The sequence below is a fragment of the Acinonyx jubatus genome, chromosome C1 (assembly GCF_027475565.1).
Source record: "Acinonyx jubatus isolate Ajub_Pintada_27869175 chromosome C1, VMU_Ajub_asm_v1.0, whole genome shotgun sequence".
Taxonomy (NCBI): domain Eukaryota; kingdom Metazoa; phylum Chordata; class Mammalia; order Carnivora; family Felidae; genus Acinonyx; species Acinonyx jubatus.
This window is the reverse complement of record NC_069381.1, coordinates 31976113-32003316: the sequence shown is the minus strand read 5'-3', so window position 1 is coordinate 32003316 and position 27204 is coordinate 31976113. Positions and strand designations below refer to the sequence as shown.

Here is a 27204-nt window from a genome sequence, read left to right as displayed (position 1 = left end):
AAAACTCTGCTTTTAAAGGACTTTCTTGGGTAGGGTAAGCCCATGGAATAATCTGTTTTGGGGTCAGCTGTGTCCTGTAACGTAACCTAAGCACGAGAGCAAAGTCCATCCTATTCACAGTCCTGGAATTATGCAGCATGTGTACATCAGGGGACGGGAAATCTTGAGGGCCATCTTAGAATTAGAATTCTGCCTTCTTATTGGTGAAGAAACAGGGGACTCAGAGAAGTTAGGTGCCGTGTGCAAGATACAACATGGTACCAGGACCACCATGCTATACTGTCTTCCCAAGGGACGTGGGGATCGAGCCCAAGATGGGCAGCTTGGGAGGAGCTGGGGGCCTGGGCCTCCTGGGACCGGGCAGAGGTTGTTCTGTGTCTGAAGAAGTTGACCTAGCAACCTCTTTGATCATACTTTTTTTGACCATCTCCTGCAGGATTCAAGGCACAAACCTGGCAGCCTCTAACTAGTTCGTGGTGGAGCCTCAAGAGATACTGGCCAGGCAAGCTCTCCCTTCCAGAGGGAAGAGCAGAGCATGAGAGGAAGGCCACGTAGCAGAAGTGGACATGAACGCTGGTTTCCAAAGAGAACAGTGTTTTAGTTTTGGTCATCGAAAGTGGTGCCTTCAGCACAGGTAAGAAACAGGCCATCAGTGAGTATGCTCGATGGGGGCGCCATTTTGGTCTTTTGCATGAGCTCGCTACTGTTCTTCCTCTTCCGAATGTATTGTTGTTGTTATTATTACTATTGCCTTCCTTGAGCCTCTGTGGAAAGTGGAAGTCGTCAGGACTTCCTTGGCCAAGAGCAGAGACCGTGAGGGTCAGCACTCTTTCCCTGCCTCCACATTGCCTCCCCCCAAATTCAATTGTCTTCCCAGTTCCTCAGTTTCCATTCTGTCCGTGGCAACAACTCCTCTTGAGAGACCGCAGCCTCCTCACATGACGGCCCACACACCAGAGTTCCACCGTCTTTTCTGTCCCCCTCTCCGCCCACCCCCATGATGGCTCTTGCCTGAAGAGCCCCTGGCCACCCCCTAACTACTCAGAGGAGCACAGGGGGTGTTGAAGACTGAGCGGCGTCTCTTCAGGACCCTCCCTGCAGTAAAGAAGTGAAAGGATGTAGGGTTCTCAGCCTTGGCTACACGTTAGAATCATCTAGAAAGTTTTTAAAAATTTCTAGTAGCGAGACCTTGTCTCCAGAGATGCTGGTTGAGTTAGCCTGAGGAGGGGCCTCGGCGTCCATCTATGTATTTGTGTATATAAATATTTAGCTCTTCCGGTATGCTCTGTGGCTCCAGATTAGAAGTTCAGGTTGTGGTTCAGGCTAGGTGTGTGGTGTTAGAGCTCTTTGGGCTGGGAATATGTCTTTGGATGTTTTGCCTGGCTTCGGGGTGTGTCAGAATCACCGAAGTAGGTTGCAGGGGTTGCCTGGTGAAAACAAAGGGGGCACTTGGGTGGCTCAGTCAGTTAAGCGGCCGACTCTCGGTTTTGGCTCCGATCACGATCTCACGGTTTGTGGGTTTGAACCCTGCGTTGGGCTCTGCACTGGCAGGGCAGAGCCTGCTTGCCATTCTCTGTCTCCCTCTCTCTCTGCCCCTCCCCCACTCGTGCCGTCTCTGGCTCTCTCTCAAAATAAATAAATAAACTTTACCCCCACCAAAGCAGATTTGCTGGCCCACCCATGTTCTCCGAAGCAGACTCTTGGGACGGGGGAAACAGGAATCTGTATCTTGACTCAGACGCAGCTGATGTGTGGGTGCTCCGGGGCCTCTTTCTGGGGACTCTGGTGATGCTCTCCCTGTGTTTGGGTCTCTGGGCTTGGCTGTGAGTCCTGAGGGCCTTCCCAGCCTGGCGTGCGGTGAGCAATGCCTCATCCCCATCCTCCTAGTGGTTTCGCACTTACAGAGAGGAGGCTAGGGCCTCGGGCAGCCCTCGAAGAGGGCACCACTGTACCTAGTTGTTCTTCCTCTATGGGGACCCTTGGGGTAGCTGGGCCCAGGCCTCTGCCCACAGCTCGGCTGCACCACGTGGACCCCCTTGACCCAGGCCGTGACCGGGGTTTTCCAGTGGAGGTGGGGGAGTCACCCCTGGACTCTGAGGAAGAAGGACTGCCTCACTCTGTGCCTCACCCTGTGCCTCACTCTGAGAGATGTGCCACGAACTAGTTAGATGTGGTGCTTAATAGTGGAGGCTCTGGACCTTCCTGGGTTCAAATCCCAGCTCAGGCACTTACCGGTTTTGTGAGGCATTTACAATTTAGGAGGCAAGTTGCTTGGTCCCGCTTGTAAAATGGGAAAGTAATGGCGCCCACCTCACAGGTTGCTGTGCAGATGCAGGGAAGGCCCCTGGAATGTTGCTGGACACGTAGTAAGGGATCCCTGAATGTGAGCAGCCCTTCGGACTTGTGCAGGCAGGTTGGCCACCTCTCTGCCCTCCTGGTTGCTGTGCTGTGACATGTCTGCCATGCTCTGGCCATCTGGTTCCCAGTGTAAGAGTCAGAGTGAAGTAAAGCCACCAACGCTGCGTATGGGGCCTGGGACTTTATCGGCAAATCCGAGTACCGCACAGACCCGAGTGAGGCTTGGTTCTATTGCCCCTCTTATAGAGATAAGGAAACTGAGCACAGAGAGGTTCAGTGATTTAAAGACAATCATACAGCAAGTAAGGAGCAGAGCCTCTGGCCACAAAAGACCCAGCACTGTCTTCTCTACCAAGACGCATCCTGAAGAAAGGCAATAACAGCTTCAAGGATGACCCTTCCCCAGGAATATCGACATTTTCATAGGAATCAACAGTGCCATAATGAGTCGGTCCCCTTCCATGGCATCATGGGACGTCTCATGGTGCCGAGGTTTAGCGGTTGTTTCCATCTGCGTATGTCACAGCCTTTGTGGGTCTTCTCCGCCAGCAGTCTCGGGGAAGGATCTGGGTTTATTAGGGTAGGTGCGCAGGAAATACTTGAACCTGGCTGGAAACAGAAACCTCAGAGGGATATGCAGGAAGAGATATGGGAGGACCGTCAAGGAGAGTACAGGTGGGGATCCTCCCCAGACCTCACATTGCCTTCCCCTACTTTACTGCTAAATGCCCTTTTTGTCCATGTGGGCTCTGACAGCTGCAGGGAAGAATCCGTAAGGGATGGGACTGGTCTAGAGGGAAATGAGCTGTCAGTTCCAGCAAGAAGTCTGGTCCCCAACCCCCTCCTGTGCTCTCCCTGGGGAATAAGAGCCTCTGTGATTAATGGGGTGCCGACTCAGGGCTTCTGGAGTGTCCAGGTGCTCCTGGCCCACTGCTGGCACAGCCTCCCTAGCCACCACGGAGGGTGCTGGAACATATGGCCTCTGAATGAGGGAGAGGGCTCAGGCCCGGGCAGGTGGGGATATCAGGTAGGACACAGCTGGGGGCCAGCCTTCATTGACATTGCACACTCCCCTATGCTGGGGAGGCCCATTCACACTATGTGAGCTTGGGAACGGCTATGTTTGAGGTTACTGGAGGGCAGGGAGTCATGGCCCCCCTCTACTGGGAACCTGGACTGAGGCTCTCTCCAGAGTAAATGTGATTTCTGAGTAAGTCAAGATGAACCTAATTTGAAAAGAGACATTAGAGCATTTTCTCAGCAGCAAAGCCCTCGGCCAGTAGTATGCAAACTTCTACGGTCTTAGAAGCCATTTTTAAAAGTCGAATCCTACATGGAATGCCAATAATATAAAACAGATTATATTGGCAGTTTATTGATATGCATTTATCTTTTATTTTTTTAATGTTTTTATTTATTTTTGAGAGAGCGCAAGAGGGGAAGGGGCAGAGAGAAAGGGGGACAGAGGATCTGAAGCGGGCTCTGTGCCAACAGCAGTGAGCCCAGTGTGGGGTTTGAACTCACAAACTGCGAGATCACGACCTGAGCCTAAGTCGGACGCTCAACCAACTGAGCCACCCAGGTGCCCAATTTTTGGCATGTATTTATTATGAACGTCCGTCAATAAAAACATTGAGATCTCAGAGTCTAGATTAAGGGTCAAAAAACTACTGCCCACGGGTCTAATCCAGGCTCTTTCCTGATTTTTGTAAATAAAATATTGTTGGAACATAGTCATGCCATTCACTTACACATTATCTATGGCTGCCTTCCTGCTCTGGTGGCAGAGTTGGGTAATTGTGACCGACTGTCTCTCCCACAAAGTCAAAAATATTTACTCTTTGGTCCTTTATAGAATTTTGCCAGCCTCTGCTCTAGATAATCATTTTATCACGTACCAACTATAACATCTAATATTGCCTTTTTTGTTTTTATTTTGTTTGGCTTGGTTGCACAGTATTAAGCAAATTCCAAATCATTATCTATAAGATGATGTGAATGGTAACAGACTTCTAACCGCTTACCTTCAGCCCCGAATGATCTTCAGTTCAATGTTAGATGGACATTAGGAAAGGAGGAGAATGGTTCTGGTTTGCATCACTGAGAGTATCAGGCAACGGCTTGCATTCCTTCCTATTACAACACTCAGACAGGAAGCAGACAATCTTGATGACGTCTTCGTGATAATCCACATACTATATTCTCATATCATGCAAAGTTTCAGAGTGTACGTGTTTGTGCGGTTTTATGTAAGGATGTATAGTCCTGAACCGAAGAAGCAACATGTCCAGTAAAGAGCTCCGAGCTTTCTACTTGAAGACCTATTTTATACTGAAGTTTAAGACCTGCCCAGGCTTTAGTCTGAGTTCTGCCCAAACCAAGTTAAGCTGGCCACACCTGTTGTGTGTACCTGGTGGGTTACTATGATGTGCTAAGGCACATGTTTGAATGCACAGGTCCATTTTCCACCACGGTTTTATTTAAAAGGAGTCGAACTATATTTTTGGAATAAACTTCTCGAGTGACCTTTGAAGAACTTCTAAAATACCTCCGTGGAACACAGTTTGAAAGCCCCCCCCCCCATCAAATATTGGTGGTTCTCATTTCTGTGCTTCACGGAGCCGAGGATGCTGAGGGCTGGAGGTGGGCGGGGGGGGGGGGGGTCAGTGGAAGAAGTTCTTGGGAAACAGGGAAGCCTCCTGGGCTCCTGCCGAAACTTGGGGTGTCTCCTGATGATTGTTGATGACCTAAACACAGCTCCCCTGGCTGCTCTCGTGACTTCCAGCCATCAGCTTGGGAGAGGAGGTCTGGAAGAATGTGGGGAGATTGGAATATGTGCAGGGAAACCTGTGGTGTTGGCAGGGCAGGGGGGGTTGGATATGGAGGGAGTGCACAAATGGCTTCTAAGTAGCATGCAGAGGCCTTTGCAGCCACTCAGCAGACCCGGGTTCAGGCCAGGGTAGAGGAAGCAGGATGGCAGGGGGCAGCTGGCTCAGCACTCTAAGCAGGTTTGTGCAGGAGGAGGGTCTTGTGAATGCCTGGGATGGGGACCGATGCCCCAGGGAGTTGGTGGCTGGGGTTGGGCAGTGGCTTTGGGCATTTGAGGCAGAGCCCACAGAGTCAGGAATATAACCCAGGAGTCCCGACTCACAGGCTGCCTGCCTTCCCTGGGGGGGGGGGGGGGGGGGGGGGAGGGTGCAAGGGAGGGAGGGGCCGGCTCTCAGGGATAAAAAAGCACCAGCTCTTTCTGAGGTTTTGCTGCTCACCCGGTAGAAAAAGAACATTTTTAGATTTTTAAAAGGATGACCTCATTTTTTTCTTATTTACATAGCCCTGTTTGTTTATACAGTCCTTTAAAAATAGCGAACGTGTGCTAAGCTTAGCACTCTCTCCCGCCACAGCGGCAAAGCCAGAGTGTGGGGAGAAACACCTTTTTCTCTAAGAGAGGGGCAGCCTTGTTTCCGAGGACAGATGGGAGCAAAACGGGACAGGTAGGAAGTTTCGTGGTTTTTTGTGTCGCTTTTCCAAAATAGCCACACTCCTGCCTCCCACTTCCTGCCTGACTCGACTCAGGGAAGATTTTCTCCTATAGAAGACTTGTGTTCTGTGCATTCTCAGGGAGGCATGAAGGGATCTGTCAACAAGCACACACGCTTGACCCCGAAGCCCTCGAGCTTGGCTCTGGGCTTGCGTTCTGGCTCTGCTGCCTACCGGCTGTGTGACCTTGGGCAAGCCGCTCCACTTCTCTGTGCCTTATCTGTAAGATGAGGAGAACAGCACTTACCTGCACTTGCTGTGCACAGGAAGTGAGGGAGTATGTGTAAAGGGCGTAGCCTGGTGCAGGCACACAGCAACTCTTAATAAATCTCGTGACAGGGGCGCCGGGGTGGCTCAGTCGGTCAAGCGTCTGACTCTTGATCTCAGCTCAGGTCATGACCTCACGGTTTGTGAGACCGAGCCCTGCGTCGGGCTCAGTGCTGACACTGAAGAACCTGCTTAAGATTGTCTCTTTCTCTCTCTCTCGGGGCGCCTGGGTGGTTCAGTTGGTTGAGCATCCGACTTCAGCTCAGGTCATGATCTCCCGGTCTGTGAGTTTGAGCCCCGCGTCGGGCTCCGTGCTGACAGCTCAGAGCCTGGAGCCTGCTTCGGATTCTGTGTCTCCCTCTCTCTCTGCCCCTCCCCTGCTCATGCTCTGTCTCTCAAAAATAAAAACATTAAAAAAAAGAGAGAGATTCTCTCTCTCTCTTTCTCTCTGCCCCTCACCTGCTTGCTTTCTCTCTCTCTCAAAATAAATAAACATTAATAAACAAATAGATCTCTTTATAAACAACAGCAATGATGTCATATTCGCCCCCCACCTGGACAGTTAACTAGCCCCCCAACCACCTTCCCTTCCAGCCAGCTCATCTGCCCCACCCATCCCTACATTGTCCCAGAGGGATAGAAAGATAAAACACAAATCTGACCATGCCGTCCCCTGCTTAAAACCCACCAATATCTTCCTACATGCATGGCCGGGATCAGCAACATTTTTTTTCTAAATGGCCAGATAGTACATATTTTAAGATTTGCAAGCCACACGGTCTCCCTTGCACCTGGTCACCTCTACTGTGCTGCGTGAAGGCAGCCACGGACAGCGTGTAAAGGAATGAGTGTAGCCGTGTTCCAGTAAAACTCCGTGGACAAAAACAGGCAGCGGGCCGGATTTGACCTACAGGATATGTCCATCTCCTCGGCTCAGCTTCCCTCATCCAGCCCGTTCCCATTCTCCGTCGCTCTTCCTCCTCCTCCCCAACTGCTGTGCAGAAAGGACTCCTCACACTTTACCCAAAGTTCCTTCCTTCTGGAATCTCCTTCTCTGCCCCCACCCTCGTGCTTCTCCACCACGATGTTAGGAACCGTTGCCCTGGGTTTCTGTGGGTTCTCTGGATTTCTGTTCTGGGCATGTGTCGCAAGCACCCTCTGTCTTTGCTTTAGAGAGGACACCCCTCACGCAGGAATTCTGCCCCCCTCCTTCAGGTGTGCTGGTGTGTGTTTAAGTGTTTGTAGCTGCTCCGTAAGCATTGTTACTGAACACAAAAGACCTGTAAGACAGACGGCTGCCCTTAGGGAGCTTACAGCCTGGCTAGGAAGCTAAGATGTGAGATGGTGAAAAGCCAGCCAGCAACCCAGGATGGAAATGACTGGGAATGTGTCTCTTGGGGTGCCCAGGACAAGGTGCTTCTGACCTTTGTGGAGGAAGGAAAAGTCATCTGAGTTGGACCTTGCGGGGTGGGAAAGAGGTTCAGAGAGAGGGAGGTCAGGAAGGCTCTCCGTGCTGGGGAAATGGCAAGAAAAAACACTCGGCTCTGGGTTCAGGCTGGTGAGCGGACAGCCCACCCTGGTGACCACTGAGGGCCTCCTGTGAGAGACTGGGGCCTGGGCCTGGAAATCAGGGTGGGGCCTGCTCCGGGGCTGGGGCGGTGCAGAGGGGGTTGGAACATCTCTCGAGCCAGAATTTCCCCAAGTGTGGCTCATAGACCACCCCCTACAACAGAATTGCCTGGGGTGTTTCTTTATTTTTCTTTATTTTTATTTTTTAGAGAGGGGGCAGGGGAGAGAGAGAGAGAGAGAGAGGCAGAGGCAGAGAGGGAGAATCTTAAGCAGGCTCCACACTGGGAGAGGCTCCACACAGACGCAGAGGCTCAATGTCAGGACTGTGAGATCCTGACCTGAGCTGAAATCAAGAGTTGGATGCTTAACACAATGAATCACCCAGGCGCCCCTGGGTGTTCCTTTAAAACACAGATTCTGGGACGACTGGGTGGCTCAGTCAGTTAAGTGTCTGCTTTGGGCTCTGGTCATGATCTCACGCTTTGTGAGTTCGAGCCTCGCGCTGGGCTCTGTGCTAACAGCTCGGTGCTTCAGATTCTGTGTCTCCCTCTCTCTCTGCCCCTCCCCCACTGACACTCTGTCTCTCTCAAAAATAAACATCAAAAACCCCCACAGATTCTACAGCCCTGTCTCAGGAGGCTGGGGGGCTAGAGAGGGTTAAAGCCATGGTCTGTAGGAGGAAGAAGGCTGCAATACGGTTGAAGGTGATGGCCACACGCATTCTTTAGATTGACATCACCCGTGCACGTCTCTGCCAGGCTGGGAAGAGGCGAAGCAGGAATGGATCATCTTGTCCAAGAGCAGATAAAAACACCCAAGCTCAGACATGGGAAGTGACTTGCCCAAGATCACTCTGTGAATTACTTGTGGACGTGGGACTGGCTAGTTTGGCACAGGCTTCCCCTCACAACCCCAGGGCCCAGGGTGGTCCTGGAGGTTCCCCAGAGAGAGGAGAAAACAGGTATGGTGAATGTCCCCAGACCCCAGCACAGGCTGGCACACAGCTGAACCAATGAGGGAATGGGTGGGGTGGGTGGAAGAGGTGACGTGGGGGCAGAAGGGTGGGATTCTGGGGTGGTTCAGACGCGGCGAGCCTGGAAGTGTAGGAGAATGGCCATACCCGATGCAGAGGGGGAGAGATGAGGTTGGCGCGAAGCATATTGCACTTGATGGTTGGCCAAGCTGAGCCGTCACCGCTGGAAACGTCTGCCTGGGGAGTTCCGGGGCAGCACCGGTGATGTGTGCAGCCATGGAAGCTGCGAATCAGGGCAAGAAATGGCAGAGAGACACGCAGGGGATTAAGGACCAGCGCCTGAGGGATGAGCACACACATCTAGAAGAAAAGGCTCTTCGTGAAAGAGCCCACGAAGCGTGCAGAGAAGCGGAATCGGGACGGGCTGGGGCCGACCCAGAAAAGAGGGGTCAGCCGCCAGTCACCCGGGAACGCCCTTCGGGCCCCTCTTTAGAACAAAACCGGCCAACCTCAAAGAAATGGTGCCATGGGTAAATAGAACTGTCAGTCAAAATAAAAGCGAAATCACGAGGTTCTGTTTGCTCGAGATTTGGGCTTCCGATCAGCATGGCCGCAGGTGTGGGAGAGCAAGTGGGAACAGGAACCGCCTGTCCCACCTGTCGGGACAAGCCATTCGGTCTGTGCCGGGTGCTGGTTGGCACCCTCCCGTGGGATCGTGTTGTGGCTCCGGGCCTCCTTCTCTTCTCCTGGGTCTGTCTTAGCTCCTTCCCTTTCCCTTCTGGCTCTGCCTTGATTCGCTCAGCCGATATTTATTCCTGGGAATAAAGCTCTTCACAGAGGGATTTGGCTGAGGCTCCCAAATGTGGCCTGGTCTACGAGTCTCCCACTGGAGAGCTTTTAAAGCGATAGATTTTGGACTTGCAGATTCCCTGAAAGCAGGGAGGGGCCAGCCACGCCTGGGTCTTCTGAACCTCTCTCGGGATTAATCAGCTGTTCCGAAGCAGCCCTACCTGGGCCCGGCTGAGGTCTGGGTTCTTCCCCCATTAGGTCCTAAATATATGGCATCGGGGCAGCCTCTCAGCTGGCCTCCCTAGAGGCTTCAGAGCCTCTCCTTCTGTTGATCCTGCCTGGGCCACCAAACTTGTCCCCTCCTCCACCTCCAGCTCACATGCACTGTGGCACGGTGCCACCATCACCCTCCTCCATCCTTAGAGGTGGCTCATCCTTAAAATCAGCCATGCCTGAAAGAGAAGATGCCACATCCCGTTCTAGGTGACAAAAGGCGGATTCTACCTCTTGGAGCTACATTGTGATAGGGGAAAGAGACGCACATATTCACCTTGTCACATATCATATGTTTTGTATTACCTACAAAATAAATACATAGATACTATCTTTTTTCTTTCTTAGTGTTTATTTATTTTTGAGAGAGAGAGAGACAGAGCGCGAGCCGGGGAGGGGCAGGGAGAGAGGGAGACACAGAATCCGAAGCAGGCTCCAGGCTCTGAGCTGTCAGCACAGAGCCTGATGCGGGGCTCGAACTCATGAACCCTGAGATCGTGACCTGATCTGAAGTCGGACGCTTCACCGACTGAGCCACCCGGGCGCCCCAGATATTATCTTGTACTTAAGTAAAATACATAGTATGTGGCAGGGTGAGTCAGGAAAGAAAAGGAACCAAGCAGTCAGGGTGGGCCTCGGAGGGTGGCATTTGAGCAAAGAACTAACGGGGAAGCGAATGAGCTGTGTCCTCCCTGGGGAAGAGTGTTCGGGGCAGAGGCATGATCACATGGCGGGGGGACCTCCCTGGGGCCAGTGTGGCTGGAGGGGTGAGGGGTGGGGCCTCGGAGGAGAGGAGGCTGGAGAGGGGACGGTGGCAGGCGGGCAGATAATTGAGAAGTCCTTGCAGATCTGCCGAGGGCCCTAAAAGGTATACCCTGACTGTGTGCGGAGACCGAGCTGCAGGAGGCCAGCGCAGGATGGGAGACCAGCTGGGAGGCTGAATGTCGTCATCAGGAGGTGATGGTGTCACAGACCAGGCTGGCGGCTGTGGAGGCGGTGGGAAGTGGTTGGACTCTGGGAACCGTCTGAAGGCCGAGCCAGCATAATCTGCTGACAGATGGGATGTGAGGTGTGAGAGAGTCTAGGGAGGAGAACCCTGCGGATACTCACATTTATTCAGTCTGTTCTCAGGCTAGTCAACGGCTTTTAGCCTCAGTTTCCTCATCTGGAAAATGGAGCAGTTGGATAGATAACATCCAAGGTCTCTTTCGCTTTGAAAACTCACTCCTTCAGCTCCAGGACTGATGGCTGGGGTGGTCGGGGAAGGCTTTGTGAATGTGGGGTAGAACTTGTGCTTAAGAGAGAGAGGCGCTCAGGGCGCCTGGGTGGCTCAGTTGGTTGAGCGTCCTACGCTTGATTTTGGCTCAGGTGGTCGTGAAGATGGAGCTCTATGCTGAGCATGAAGCCTGCTTGGGGTTATCTCTCTCCCTCTGTCCCACTCCCCCACTTGCACTTGTTTGCTCGCTCGCTCTCTCTCAAAGAAATAAAATAAAATAGAAAAATAGAGAGAGAGGGAGAAGCACTCGACCAGCACCACTGTAGAGGGGGAGGGGCAAGAGGAACATTCTTAGAAGAGCAGGAGCGCTGATGGGGAAGCAGGGCCACATGGCCCGTGCGCGATGCTTGAAGAGCAGAGAGCAGTCACTGTGGCTGGGACCCAGTGCCTTGGTAGGAAGGTGCCAGATGGGCTTACTACACCCTTTGGAGTAAACCAGCAGTTTCGGGGTCTGAGCATTTTTTGCAAACAAGGAGGCCCTCGATTTTGAGCATTTTCTGATGGACATGCTCAGGCAGGAAGGACCAAGGCTTGGCTCCCGTCTGGGGAGAGTTAACCTTCTGGCCCAGCATTGCATAACCGCAGAGTCTGCTGAGTGCAAGGAGACTCTTCTGTGTGGCAGCCAGAGTGGCAAGCCTGGTGGCTCCGGGCTCTGGCACCGTCCTGAAGCGGAACAAACAGCCCTCCCTTCCCAGATAATGGCCCTCATTGAGCATTGTGTCCATGGCTAGCGCCCAGCACAGGGCCGCTCAGCCTGGGTAAGTTTCCTCTCTTGGCTCCTTAGCAAAATATTTACACAGTGCCTTTCTAGTAAGATGGTTCCTAAGAACCAGCAGGCAGAGAGAGCTGGAGAGAAGAACCCCCCGGTGACCCTGCTCCCAGCTCCCACACCCCACGTGTGAGCCTGAGCTGGTCATTGCCCTCCAGGGCTCATTCGTAAAAGAAAGCACTGAGCTAGAAGATGCTTGATGGTCTGTCCAGCTCCAAAATCATTGGCATTTCCCTAATTGAAGAATGAGGTCCGTTTTCTTATCATGTGGCGGTAGAATTTCGTTGGTCTTTTTCTCAGGGAGGCAGGTGTATGGCTTGGCAGGGGCTGAAAAGAACTTAGAACCCCACCTCCTTGGATCCTACCTACTGCACCACTGACATCAGAAAAAATACTGTCTCTCTCTCTCTCTCTCTCTGTGTCTTTCAATGAGGAAGAGGTCACCCCAGAAGGTGCCATACTTTAAGAGGTATCTGGATCAGCCATAGGGAACATGCAACCATGTTATGAGAGGAACATGTAAGGAAACTAGGGAAGAGAAGACTGTCCTCAACCCCATCTCAGGGATTGTCCTGGAGAAGAGGGGTCAGAGATATGTCCTCAAGACAGAATCAAACCGGTGAGTTCCAATCACATGGCTCATCCTTAGGAAGTTGTGGCAAACAGTGGGCCTCATAGCTATTCTCACCCAAAACACACATACCCCTTTGACCCGTGGTCCCATTTCTGGGAACCTGGCCTATGGAACAATAGCATCCATCTGTAAAGATACGTGTGCAAAGGATGTTTAATGCAAACTTCCACCGGCAAAAAAATTAGAAAAAAATATATGAAAACGGAGCAGTAGAGAAAGTTTGAAGGTGCCGTATCCAAACTGTGGCCCATTATTCAGCTATTAAACGGAATGAGACAGACCCTGAATCTGTTTAGGAAGGGAGTAAAGAGCACTGACTGGGAACACAGGGTCTAGAGACAGATTTTGCTAGTGTTCAAATCTGGATCCCACTACTTACAAACTGTTACATGACCTCTCTGACCGTCAGTCTCCTCTTTGGCAAGGTAGGGATTATAACAGTGCCTTCCCTATAGGCTTGACGCACGTGAGGTGCTAATGACTGTGCCTCATATATACTAACCACTCAAAAAATGTCAGCCTTTGGCCTAGAAAGATTGTTCATGAGAAAAGCTAGATGCAGAGTAATGTGCATAGGGTGATGCCATTTTTATAAAAACAAAAGAATACATCCCCTGATGGTTTGCAAGAAAAAGAAAGAAAGAAAGAAAGAAAGAAAGAAAGAAAGAAAGAAAGAAAGAAAAGAAAGAAAAAGTGCTGTTGTCCCAGCTTGTTTTTTCTAACGTTAAATATAATTTATTGTCAAATTGGTTTCCATACAACACCCAGTGCTCATCCCAACAGGTGCCCTCCTCAATACCCATCACCCATCACCCACTTTCCCCTCTCCCCCACCCCCACCAACCTTCAGTTTGTTCTCAGTATTGAAGAGTCTCTAATGGTTTGCCTCCCTCCCTCTCTGTAACTTTTTTTCCCCCTTCCCCTCCCCTCTGGTCTTCTGTTAAGTTTCTCAGGATCCACATATGAGTGAAAACATATGGTATCTGTCTTTCTCTGCCTGACTTATTTCACTTAGCGTAATACCCTCCAGTTCCACCCACGTTGCTGCAAATGGCCAGATTTCGTTCTTTCTCATTGCCAAGTAGTATTCCATGGTATATCTAAACCACACCTTCATTATCCATTCATCAGTTGACGGACATTTAGGCTCTTTCCAGAATTTGGCTATTGAAAGTGCTGCTATAAACGTTGGAGTACAAGTGCCCGTATGCGTCAGCACTCCCGTATCTCTTGTGTTGCCCCAGATTGTGAGTCGTCTCCTGGGAGTAGCCCCTAAGGGAGGCCTGCAAGCCGCTTTGGGAGCTAGTGCCAGTGCCCTAGAAAGTCCCTTCCAAGCTCAACACTGAGACTTTGTGGGTCCACTTTGGCAACCTCCATGTACAACCTAACGTGGCATTTGATGCAAAAAATAGTCTGTGTGTGTGTGTGTATATATATATACATATACGTATACATATACGTATACGTGTACGTATATGTATACATACATATATACATACATATATACGTATACATATATATGTGTATATATATACATATACATATACATATACATATACATATACATATACATATACATATATGCCAAGACTTGTCTTATGCAGGTGGGGAACACAGATGTTCGTTGGTGGCTTGGTTTTACAGAAGCGCTCATTGCCCTGATGGGGCACTCATCAGCGGAGCCCTTGCGCATCCAGCTGGGGCTCTCCAATTGGCTTCCCGGATCACTTCAGTTTGTGTGAGCCATGCCAGTGATGCCATGGCCAGGTTTGGGATGCACCCTCTGCCTTGGTTGGCCTCAGTCGTGCTCAGATTCACCCTTTAAGTGCCACAGGCTTTGGAAGTGGAGAGAGAGGTGAAAAGCTGAGAAGACCCCCCAGCGAGGGTATTGATGGAAATCAGAGCCATTTCTTCCACTGTGGTTAAAGTCATTTGAGCTACAGCACAGAGGATTATATTAGCGGAGGAAAAAAAAAAAACAAACACTTGTTAAGGGACATTGTATTTATTTATGTATTTAACAAATATATTTAAATTTTAAAAAATATTTCAACCAGATAGAAACAACAATATAGACAATAATATAACAAATGGCAGAACACCCACGGCCCCACTGGAAAAACACTTCAGCAAATACAGTTGGAAGTCGCTGCACAATCTGAGGTCCCTCCCTCCCGCCGTCCCAGAAGTGATCGTCATCCTGAACTTGGCAGTAACATCCCACCAGTGTTTTCTGAGCACCTGCTATGTGCCAGGCAGAGTGCTGGGTGCTGGATTTACCGTGGTGAACAAAATGGACATGGTTCCTGCCCTCACGGGGCTTGCCGTGGAGTTGGGTGAGACCCCACCCGTGTATTAACCAGCCTCCTTCAGTGGGTTCCAGTCTTCGGTTATATAAATGCTTATCCATCCATCTGGAGCCATGATGAAGGTGAGGCTGGGACAGGTCCTCACACTGTCACTGGCCTTGTGATTTGGGACAACGACCTTCTGCTCTCTGAGCCCTAGCATCTTCATCTGTCACATGTAGGCTTTAACTTGGACGCTGCTCAGGGGCCCTTCCAGCTCTACGATTACAAGGTTTGAAAGGAGACCCTAAACCAGGTCTGATGCATAGACCGTCTCCATCACTCCATCAGGTGGAGGGGATGAGGGGAAGCTTTGCTGTCCATAAAGGGAGATGTACCCCAGTGCATCATGAGTTCTACTAGTGGGACACAAACCGTTAGTAGAACATGAGGTGATTTTCAGAGGAACATGCGTGAAATTATCTATGTTAATAGTAACGTTTTTAACTCAGTGAAATCCTAGAATTACGCCTATGATCCCTATTGCTTCGGTGGAGCCCATGTTTTAATAGGGCAAGCTCATGGGGCGCCTGGGTGGCGCAGTCGGTTAAGCGTCTGACTTCAGCCAGGTCACGATCTCGCGGTCCGGGAGTTCGAGCCCCGCGTCGGGCTCTGGGCTGATGGCTCAGAGCCTGGAGCCTGTTTCCGATTCTGTGTCTCCCTCTCTCTCTGCCCCTCCCCCGTTCATGCTCTGTCTCTCTCTGTCCCAAAAATAAATAAACATTGAAAAAAAAAATTTAAAAATAGGGCAAGCTCAAGTCAATGTAAATGAAAATATTACATAAATAACAGAACAGATGGTACATGTTTCTGGCAAAACTTGGAATGATGGTCACCGAATGGCACAGTGTTTCCCAAACAAAAGCCGATGATGTAAATAAAGGGCAGTCTTAGATGCCAGCAGACCCAGCCCATAGGAGCTTAAGTCGTACTGGAGGGATGACTTCATGGATGGCTCCCTTTTGGAAACAGCATGAGACACATTCCCTTCATATCTTAGCGCCAAGAAGTGCTGTGCTTTTTTCCGAGCAACTGGTGTGTTTATCATCAGGACACTGAGCTGTGTTGTTGTCCTTTCTTTTCACTGCCAAGAAGTTGCCCCCTGATTCCAGGCCCCGAATACAGCTACCATGTGGGGCCTTCTCCCCTCCTTATCCATGTTCTTTTATCCCTTCTGGTCTAAGCCTTGTGTCTTCTATTTCCTCTGGATTGGGTTGTCTTTTTTTTTTTTTAACCTTTCTTTAATTTTATTTTTGAGAGAGACAGAGACAGAGTGCCAGCTGGGGAAGGGCAGAGAGACAGGGAGACACAGAATCCAAAGCAGGCTCCAGGCTCGGAGCTGTTAGCGCAGAGCGCGACGCAGGTTCGTGAGAACCTCAAGATCATGACCCGGGCCGTTTAACCGACTGAGCCACCCAGGCGCCCCTCCCTGGTTTGTCATTTTTAACTCATGCTCCTATTTTGTTTTTGTAAACTGTATCAGATCCTCTGTGGAATAAAGCAAGTTAAAATCGCAAATAAACAAAAACACAAAAAGGGAATTAACAATTAATTAATCAATTCATGGACAAACTAAGACCAAAGCGTTCTTGACTCCAGTCAGCCTGTTGGGATTTCCTGCCAGGAGCAACTTCCCCGCTAAAAGGATGCCCGGGGTCAGAGAGGGTGGGGAAGTAGTTGGGATGTCCATTCTCCACCCCCCAGATCTGAACCAGCCAAGCCGTGGGGACCCACAACTTCTGTTGAGCTTTGAGACCATCTTAGAAATGGGGCTCTCCATTCAAAGCCAGAATAGCAGGTCCAGGACTGGTGTCCTTAACATACCTCTCTCCCTGCCAGAGAATGGGATTTGCAGGTAGCTGGTCCCTTGGGCTCTCCTGAGTACACCACAGGGGTCCCACCCCACAAGGAACATTCCGAGTACGATTCCCATGCTTAACTGGTTCCTAACCACTGGTTCTGTTGCTAGCCCCAGACTGTGACCACCATCCAGCTCCCATGCTGCGTGGTTCCACACATCTGCTGCCAGACCCCATGCTGTCCTGATGGCTCATGGTGGCCGACTCCAACCAGCATGTCACCACAGGCATTATGGCCTCAGAACCCCTGGGGCCCAAGATGCTCTGAGAAACTCCGTGAAATACTGATATTTTTTAAAGCAAATGACTAAGAACATTATGCTAAGTGAAAGGAGCCCAACACAAAAGACCACAGATTGTATGATTCCATTTATATAAAATGTCCAGAAGAGGCAAATTCATAGAGACAGAAAGTAGATAAATTAATGGTTGCCAGAGACTGGGAAGGGGGAGGAGAATGTGGAATGACTGCTAATGGGTACTGGGGTTCTTTCTGGAGTGATGGAAATGTTCTGGAATTAGATAGTGATAATGGTTGCACAATCTTATGGATATACTAAAAACCACTTCATTGTGCACTTAAGAGAGTGAAATGTATGTTATGTGAATTATACTAACACCACCTAATATAGCAGGTTGCAGAAGTTATGTTTATGAGAATGACACTCAACATTTAGAAAATTCTATTCATTGGGGCGCCCGAGTGGCTCAGTCAGTTAAGCATCTTGATTTTTGGTTCAGGTCATGATCTCACGGTTCATGGGCTCGGGCCCCGCGTTAGGCTCTCCACCGGCAGCATGGCACCTACTTGGCATTCCGTCTCTTCCTGTCTCTCTGCCCTCCCCTGCTCGTGCTCTCTCCGTCTCTCTCTTTCAAAATAAATAAACGTTTAAAAAAAAAAAAGGAAAATTCTATTCATTAACAGATGGATATTTCTAGTTTCCTAGTTTCCTTTTTTCCAGGAAAGAATTAAGGTAACTTCTGTAAACTACTCATTAACCAAGGTTTTCCACAATCGTGAGTTCATTCATTCATTTATTCACTCATCAAGCCACAAACACCTGTGGGCGCCCACAGGGAGGGCACAGGGAACATAAAGGTAATTTAAACAATAGCCTCTGCTTCTAAAATCTGTAGGTAAAGATATAACACATGAGACTCTTAGCTCGGTGAGGCAACACGGCGTAAACTGGCTCATGCCCAGCCCTGTGCGTGTAGTAAGCAATCGAGAATGTGCCACTGTCGCTGCCATGGGAGAGGGGAGCTGTGCATGTCCTGTGCAGGAGGGCAAGGGTGTGATCCTGTTTGGGAAAGAGGAATCACTTACTTGGGCCTAACGTATTGGGAAACCCGTTTGTAGAGGATTGTAGTGTGTGTTAGAGCATTTGGGAGTTCTAGGAAGGGAACGGGAAGTCCCTGCAGGTGAGTGAGCAGGGTTGGCACTTTGGGGACATGACTCAGCACCCAGCAGTCCTGGCTACCCTCCAGCACTCCCTCCCCAGGTCACCCCTGGGTCCCCCTTCCAGATGCCCTAGAGCCTCCGGGGCGTGTCCTGCGGCATTTAACCCTGCCACACTGGTGCTGGCCTGCAGCGGGCAGAGGCTGCCCCATTTCTGCGGGATAAACAAGAAATGCTATCGGGTCTTCTGAGGTTCTGGGCAAAGGAAAAGGGCACCAGAGTCTCAAGGTCCCACCTCTGCCCACCTTCTCAGGATCCAAGATGAAGGGTGGAGGCTGGGGCTGGCATTGTCAGGCTCTGGAAGGAGGTACTTGGGAGGGTAGCTCTAGGCCCCGGTGTATTTATTTTTCGTGTCAATAAACCCCTCCTGGTTCTTGAGTTCAGGACTCCATATTTGTCAGGGTGAATGAAGGTCAGGAGGCAGAAAGGTTGGGAGTACTGTGGGCCCAGGTGGGAAGGAGTGGGAAGGGGGAGGTTGGGAAGCTGGAGAGGTGTGGGGCATGGGCATCACAAGCAGGTGGGAGGGCGAGAGGAGGTCAGGTCCTGGAAAAGAAGCCTAGAACGGCAAGAAGTGGGAGTCCATACCCAACAGGCCTAGCTGGAGGGCTCAGTGTGGGCTAGCGTGAGGCTTTCTGGGGTGGGCAGGCCCCGGGGCAGCTGGCAGACCCAGCTAGGGAGCAGCAGACTCCAGAGCACCAGGGTAGGTAAGGTCCCCAGAACCCAGCCGAGTGCAATACCCTCTTTTTTCAAATATGGGAACAGGCAGCACAGATCAGGGATGACTGCCCTGGAAGCACAGTGAGGTGGGGGCGGAGCCAGGCGCCTAGATCCCTGGGCCTGGGTCCATCCCCTTGACCTTGAGCAAAATCCAAGCTTTTCCTTATTTCCGGGGTTAAGTGCTGCCAGTGCCACAAGGGGAGGTGGTTAGGAGCACATGCTCTGAAGCCACCTGCCAACCTTGACTCCCAGCCCAACTCTTTATTGCATGTGCGCCCCCTGGGCAGGTCGTGTGACTTTCTGGGCCTGACTTGCCTCATCTGTAAAATGGACTTAAAGATATTACCTGCCTCACGGGGTTGCTTTGGGGGCTCAACGAGCTTCAAGTTCTTAGCAGAGCGTCTGGCACATAGCGCTCAGTAATGTCAGTCCCCCTTGTAATGATCCCAGTTGATTCTCAGTTTGTCTTCTTGTCATAAGATGTGTTCATCTTTTTTTTAAGTTAATTGATTTTGAGAGAGAGAGAGAGAGAGCAGGGAAGGGGCAGAGAGAGAGGGAGAGAGAATCCCAAGCAGGCTCCATGCTGTCAGCACAGAGCCCGACGCGGGGCTCGAACCCACGAGCCGTGAGATCTTGACCTGAGCTGAAATCATGAGTCAGCGGCTCAAGGCCTGAGCCACCCAGGCGTCCCACTGTGATTCATCTTTCTTAAGGCCCCAGTCCCTTCGTCAATCTATAGCTTATCTTTTCTTCTGGCTGTTTTCCTCTTTCCTGAATTAAAGGCACTTGGTCCTGGGTTGTTCTGTAAGAAGGAACTGATGGTGTGCTGTACCCGTTCAGTTTACCGTCTGTTCCTTCACTCATTTATTTGTTCACAACGCACCGGGTGGCCAGAGACCCGTGCTCGGAGCCTTGGGAAATGCAGAGCGGTGCTTCTGCAAGGGTCCCTCTCCTGCCCTGCATCCTCAGCCCCTGCCTTCCGCCAGGGTAGAATTTTCAAACCCACCTGGTTTCAGTTCGGATGGAGAAAAGGATGTAAGGAGGTGTGTGGGTTGCAAGGAGCCCCCCCCCCCTTTTTTTGTAACTCAGCTTCAGAAAATTCTACTTGACAACATCTTCTTGCTTGATGAAGACACAGCTAGAGAGATCAGGGGAGCAGGTAACAAGCTAGAGAATGCAGAGAACTGCTCCCCTCGAGGTCACAAACTGTGCATTCCCCAAGTGTTTTTGGAGCTTAGTTGTCATCAAAAAAGGAAGACCGAAGTGGGAATTCCTGACAAGACATCGTGGTCTTGTAGATATGGAATGACACCGAGTTCCCGGGTGGGGCCAAAGAGGCTGGACTGGTTGTAGGCCGACCCATGGGGCCTGCCCCGACATTGAACTGGTACAGGCCCTTTGCTGACCTGCATTTCGGAGTGGCTCTAGGAGCCTGGTTTTCGGGAACTGTTTCCCTTGTCCCTCTCTGGCCCATCTTACAGGACCCTTTTCAAGGAGTTTGACCTGATTCCCTCTACGCAATGAGACTCCCCTAGGCCACCTGCTTTAGTCCTCTCTTGTTCTAAGTAGGTCACCTTCCCTTGGGCCAATATTAGCCATTAAGCACCATTTATTTTTGTGTCTGCCACTGTGCGAGGTGCTAGGGATATAATGGCGAGTGAGAGAGCTCCTTGGCCTAAAAGAAGCCTGTCTCTTCGGAGGAGAAAAGCCTGTAAACAAACTCCAACACAGTGTGAGACATACAGTGGTATTTGAATGTTAGAGGGGCACGGAAGGCTTGCTGGAGGATTTGATGCCTGGGGTGCTGTGAGGTCAGGGCTCTCCGAAGGAGTAGAACCAGAAAGATGTGAATACATATATTTGGAGAGAGAGAGAGATTTCTTTTAAGAAGTTGGCTCACGATTATGGAGGTGTGGCAAGTCCAAAATCTGCAGGGTGGGCCAGCAGGCTGCAGGCCCAAGAGAGTCATAGTTCGAATCCAGAGGCCACCCGTCTGCTGGCAGAATTCCTTCCTGCTCAGGGGAGGTCAGTCTTTGTTCTGTGCAGGCCTTCCACTTATTGGATGAGATTCACCCGCATTCTGGAGAGGGTCTGCTTTACGCAGAGCAGAGCAGATTAATGTTAATCTCATCTACAAATACCTACGCAGAAACATCTAGAATAACATTTGACCAAATGTCTGGGTACCATGGCCCAGCCAGGCTGGCACATAATATTAACCATCACGGATGGGTCTGAAGGACATTGAGGAGTTTGCTACAAGTCTAGGAGGGACGGCATTTGGGGTGATGGAACGGTGTGTGTTCTGAGAAGTCTGCAGCTCCCTGTGGTGAGAACACACAGGCTGGAAGGAGAAGGGGAGAGATGAGCCTAAAGTTGCAAGCAGGAGCCCCTGAAGATGCCTTCAGAGCCATGCCATGGAACCTATACTATGTAGGGAGCCTAGGGGACCTTAGGAAGGGGAGCTATTGTAGACTAAAGACAGCCTCTGGGCAGCCTCCGGGGGGGACAAGGTGGAGTCCCTTTCTCCCAGCTCTTAGTGCAAACAGCTACATGACTCTCAGCTCTTGTGGGTGGCAAGGTACAGAGGGTTCGTGATCAGTTACCTCCAAAGGCTCTCCCCAGAAGCTGAAAGAGGACAAAAGCAGCAGGCTAGGTGCCCATACAGTGGCTTGCAGGCCCCTTGGGTAGTCCCGGTCACTGACTACTGGTGGGTGGACCACAGTCTGCCCAGGCAAGCTAGATAAGCTGTCCCAGCTCTTCGTAGAACTGGGTGGGTTTTGCTGCCTCGGTGTCGGGACCATGGAGGGCACACTGCATGGGGGTGGACATTGTGGGGTTCTAAGATGATGGCCCTCAGCTGGAAAGACCCATCTCTCCTCCTGATGTGTCACTAGCCTGGAAAGAGCATTGGCCTCTCTGCCAATGAACCACGACATGTGATTTCCTAACCACCAGCACGTAGGTGTCCAGCTCCACGTCTCTTCTAGAATTGCCAGAAGGTAAAGCCGTTTTTGGAAGGCTGACATCGTAATATTGGGAAACAAGATAGAATGCAGGCCAAAATATCGATAGGTCTCAGGAAGATAGGAAACCCGCGAGATGGCATAGACAGAGAAATCAGAGCAGGAGACCCTAAAGACCTGAGTGATTGCTCAACCCTTCTCGCCTCCTACGTGGGGAAGAAGGTGGCCAGTGGCAGGCCATCCCAATCTTAGACATACTGTCTAAAAAAAGCGATGGGGCCAGGGTCTGAGAGAAGCCCAGCTGAGGGAATACAGACTCCCTGCCAACCCAGTGTGGGAACAGGGAGCACGTGGGTGGCATGGGCAGTCTGCCTCCAGTGAAATCTACCACCACACCCACTTCAGGAGTCCCCTAGCTGCCTTCCTCCCCATAGTCCTTACAGGAAGACTTGCCATCATAATCCTCCACCCTCTTGCTTAGAACCCCTCCCCGCGGTAGGATGGGCTCATGATCTCACTATCATATTCAAGGACAAACCTGTCAGAAAAATAGACCAGAAACCTCTGGAAGCCCTCTCCGGTTCATTGTTGCATCAATATCCTTTTCCTTGTCTTTGTAGTGATAAATATTTGCTCAGGGCACATGGCCACCCAGCTACGGACTGCATTTCCAAGGCCTTCTGGCAGTGAGGGGGGCCATGTGGCTACTGCGACCTGAAATAATGTGTCCAGTTCCCAGTCTTGCGATCCCTTTTCCCTTTCCTGCTGACCAGAATGTGGACACGATGGTGGAAGTTGGAAGCCAAATGCTGTGGATGACAAAGGAGCAAGCGCAAAGAGACTCACACTGTGAAGCCACCATATCAGCCCATGGCCACTTACACTCAGGCGTACACAAGACAGAAATAAACCCCTGTCTTATCTAAGCCACTCTTACAGAGGGGTCCTCGTTGCAGGAGCCAGAACTTGTATCCTAGCACGTATACCAAATTCACAATGTAGTCCTGCATTCACAGATACGTATGGACAGCCAGGATGACCAAACATGTGGGAGAAAAAAAATAGCAGAAGGAGATGGCCTAAAATGGAAAAAAGAAAAAAAGAAGAGCTCATTTCAGATGAAGCAGATTGTTCAAAAATAAGAGACCCCTAAAATAAATAATCGTTAGTATCCCTGGCCATAATTGAGATTATTTCATGCAACAGTAAGGAACCAGTTGCTCTGAAATGGAATAATCAGAGAAATAGGAAATAATAGGGAAAAATAGGAAATACTCAGAGGAAAGGAAACAATTATTGAAAATTAACACTACAACTCCTGAAAAAAATTCGGTGGGTGGAATGAATGACACAATTGATACGGATGAAGGCCAAGTTGATCATCTAGAAGTTAAAACTAATATCCCAGAATGTAGAGCAAAACATCCAGGAGAAAAAAAAATTTATATCCATAGAGACCAGATTTGGAGGTTCCGTATCCATCAAATAGGAGATCTAGAAGCAGAAACTACATACAATGGCAGAGGGAGAGGGGGGGATAGAAATAGTCAGCAATATAACAAAAGAAATTTCCCAAGTGGAAGAAACACCTAGAGATTGAATTCAAGATAGGAATTAATGAAAAGGAACATTTAGACCTATCTTGTTGAAATGTCGGAATATCAACAATGAAAAACAAAAAGCTTCCAGAGAGAATAAGATCTTACATCAGCATTTCTCTTCAGTAAAACAAGATGCCCAAGGAGAGTGGAGCAGTGCCTTTAAAACTGTAGAGGACATTGATTTTGAACTACAAATTCTATCCTCTCAAACTTTGACATCAAAATATTTTTTTATGTGTAAGAGTTCAGAAAGCTCATTACTCAGTCATCTGTATTTTTCTGGGGAGAAACATGAAAATGAAAACCTCCTGGAGTTATTTCTCTCAATCAAAAAGGGAATCCAAAAAGGTGATGACGTGCAATTCAAGAAGTGAAGGAAGCCGTAAATACTTTAGAGGAAGATGGGTTGGTTCTTGACTTATGGTAGACTTTTCTTGTCACGAAGTTTCAATCATATGGAATTACATTTCTTTTTCTTGAGTCCATTCATACTAAGTGGTTCCCCAGGGAGTGGTATCTTCACAATCATATTGTTGATTAGCTTCAATTCTTAAAATTCACCCAAGTCTATAGACTAGGCTTAATTATAGAACAAGCGTGCTATGAAAGATGGCAATGGAAGAGTAATAATATATAACTAACAAAAATTTGAAAGTAGGCAGAGGAAAGGAGGTGGAAAGAAGAGAGTGCGGACACGTTTCTTCATTGTTCACGACAGATAGTGGAGAGATATTATCTAAAGCTGACAGACAAGGAAACTGCCCTTTAAGGAGATTATTGAAAGATGTTAAAGGCAACTGCGAAGAAAACCACCAAGATGTGACTGTCAAACATGGTGGGATGGTTGGAAGGAAGTTGGGGAGAAGTAACAAAAAGTGACAAAAAGTTACTCAGCTTTCATAGCAGGGAGTCAGTACCATAACTGAGTGAGGATGGTTTCAAATTCTGGGGCCTGGAAGATACTAGACTTTGGGGAGATTAATAATTTTAGAAGAAATGGGACTCCACGGCCGAACAAGTACTGCGTCGCATCAGTACCTGCTGCCACACAGCACACCTATTTTGTGACTCCAGGCATCAGATGTGTCACGACTGTGGGAAGGCTCATTCGTTCGTTCAACAAATGTTTATGGAGAGCTCACTGAAACAAACAGATCAGAAGCCTTATTTGATTCGTGTCCTCAGTGGCTTCCCCCACCCCTGTGCTCTGAAGACCTGACCTTCTAGCAGTGCTGGACTGCCTGCCTCCTCACACGCTCGAGGTTCACCCCAGCACCATCCTGCCTTTGCCACACTAACCCACACTTTGACTTTTCTGCGTGGCGAAATCCCTTCGTCCTTCAGAGCCCAGTGTACCTTCCCTAAAGCCTACCCTCAGGAACTCTCCCTCCACCCCCAACCTGTACTCAATCTATTAACATCATGGCGTCTACCCCACCTTGTTACCTGGTTTTATTTGTGTCTCTCTCCTTATAGGCTTTGTATCTTTAGGTGCAAAGTCCATGCCTTTTTTTTTTTTATTGAGTCATAACATATGTACAATTACATACACATATCTGAAGTATACAATGCCAAGAGTTCTTACATATATACACTTATGAAATATATACATAACCAGATCGATATATGGAACATTTCTATCACCCCAGAAATCTCCTGCATTTCCCTTCCTAGTCAGTATCCACCTGCCCCACCAGAGCTAAACTAACCACTATTCTGATTTCTAATACCATAAAATTAGTCTTGCCTATTCTTACACTTCAATTAAGTGGAATTATACAGTATATAGTCTATTATGTCTGAATTCCTTATTATTATATCTGTGAGATCCATCTATACTTTTTCTGTAGCAGAACTTCGTTCTTTTTTATTGCTATGTAATAATTCTTGTATGAATATGCTGCAATCTATTCATCCATTCTATTCGTTGTTGGCATTTAGGTTTCTTCTAGTTTTTGGCTATTATGGATAAAGCTACTATGAACAGTCTCGTTTGTGTTTCATGATGGATAGGTACATGCACTTATGCGGGATATCTTCTTCGGAGTGGAATTTTGGGGTCATGGGGCGGGCGTGAGTTTGGCATGGAAGATTTTGCCTATCAGTTGTCCAGGCGGTTGTGTCTACTTACCTTCCCACCAACGGTGGACAAGAAGAGTTCAGTTGCTCCACATCCTTGCCAACATTTGGTACCCTTTTGTCTGTTTCGTGTTAGTCATTCTGGTGAGCGGGGGGGGGGGGGGGGGGTAGATTTAATTTATATCTCCCTAATGAGTAATGGTGCTGACACCTTTTCATATGCTTATTGACCATTTAGATAACCTGTTTTTTTTAATGCCTGTTCAAACCTTTTGCCATTTTTTAAAGTTGTGGTAAAATACATATAACATAAAATTTACCTTCTTAACTGTTTTTGAAGTTCAGTAGTGTTAAGGATTTTCACATTGTTGTGCAATGTGAATGAATCTCCAGAATTCCTTTCATCTTGCAAAACTGAAGCTCTATACTCATTAAGCAACAATTTTTCAACCCCTCCCCAGCCCCTGTCAGCCACCATTCTTTCTGTCTTTAAGAATCTGACTATTCTAGTATCTCATATAAATGGAATCATAGAGTATTTGTTGTTTTTGTTTGTTTGTTTTTGTGACTGACTTCTTTCTCTTTTTGTGTGACTGGCTTATTTCACTTAGTATAATATCCTCAAAGTTCATCTACGTGGTAGAATGTGTGAGAATTTCCTTCCATTTTAAGGTGGACAGGATAATATTCCATTGATGTATATACCACATTTTGTTTATCCATTCATCCCTAGTGAACACTTGGGTTACTTCCAACTTTCGGCTGTTGTGAATAATGCTACTATGAACATGAGTGGACAGATACTTCTTTGAGACTCTGATTTCAGTGTTTTGGAGTTTATACCCAGAAGTGGAATTGCCAGATCATATGGTAATCCTATTTTTAATTTTTTTGAGGAAGTGCCATACGGTTTTATAAAAGCTATCCCATTATACGTTCCCATCAACAGTACACAATGGTTCCAATTTCTCCACATCTTCGCCAACACTTGTTATTTTCTGTTTTTTGTTTTTGTAGGGTAGTTTTCCCAATGTGTGTGATGTGATATCTCATGGTTTTGATTTGCATTTCCCTAATGATTAGTGATATTGAACATCTTTTCCTGTTTGTTGACCATTTGTGTATCTCCTTTGGAGAAATGTCTATTCAAGTCCTTTGTTCATTTTTTAATCTGGTTTTTTGGTTTTTGTTCTTGAGATGTAGGATTTCTTTATGTATTCTCGATACTAACCCCTTCTCACATATATGATTTGCCAATATTTTCTCCCATTCTATAGGTTGCCTTTTCACTCTGTTGATTATGTCCTGTCCTGCGCAAAAGTTTTAAATTTTGATTAAATCCAGCTTATTTTTACTTTGATTGCCTGTTCTCTTAGTGTCATATCCAAGAAATCATTGCTAAATCCAATATCATGAAGTATTCCCCCTATGTTTCCTCCTAAGAGTTTTATAGTTTTAGCTCTTATGTTTAGGTCTTTGATACATTTTGAGTTAATTTGGGCCATTTTTAATTGGGTTGTCTGCCTTTTTAAACTCATTTTTAGGACTTCCTATATTCTAGATGAGTCCTTTGTTGAATAAGTATCACAAATATCTTCTCCCAGTCTGTGGTTTGTATTTTTACTCTATTACGTTCTGATGAACAGAAGTTGGGTGTTTGGCTCTGAGGATTTTGCCAATGTTCAGAAAGTTTTCTGCAGAAGTTTTTCATTTTAATGAGGCCCAATTTA

At 48.7% G+C, this 27204-nt stretch overlaps 1 protein-coding gene across 3 annotated transcripts in view; it reads left to right on the top strand.

Annotated features, from left to right (window-relative positions):
* Window positions 1-27204, top strand: part of HIVEP3 (HIVEP zinc finger 3) — a 473376-nt gene that overhangs the window by 373825 nt on the left and 72347 nt on the right. For all 3 annotated transcript variants that reach the window (XM_053212411.1, XM_053212404.1, XM_053212409.1), the window contains one exon: window positions 437-634. The gene's annotated coding sequence lies outside the window, so the exon portion shown is untranslated. The remainder of the gene's footprint in view (window positions 1-436; window positions 635-27204) is intronic.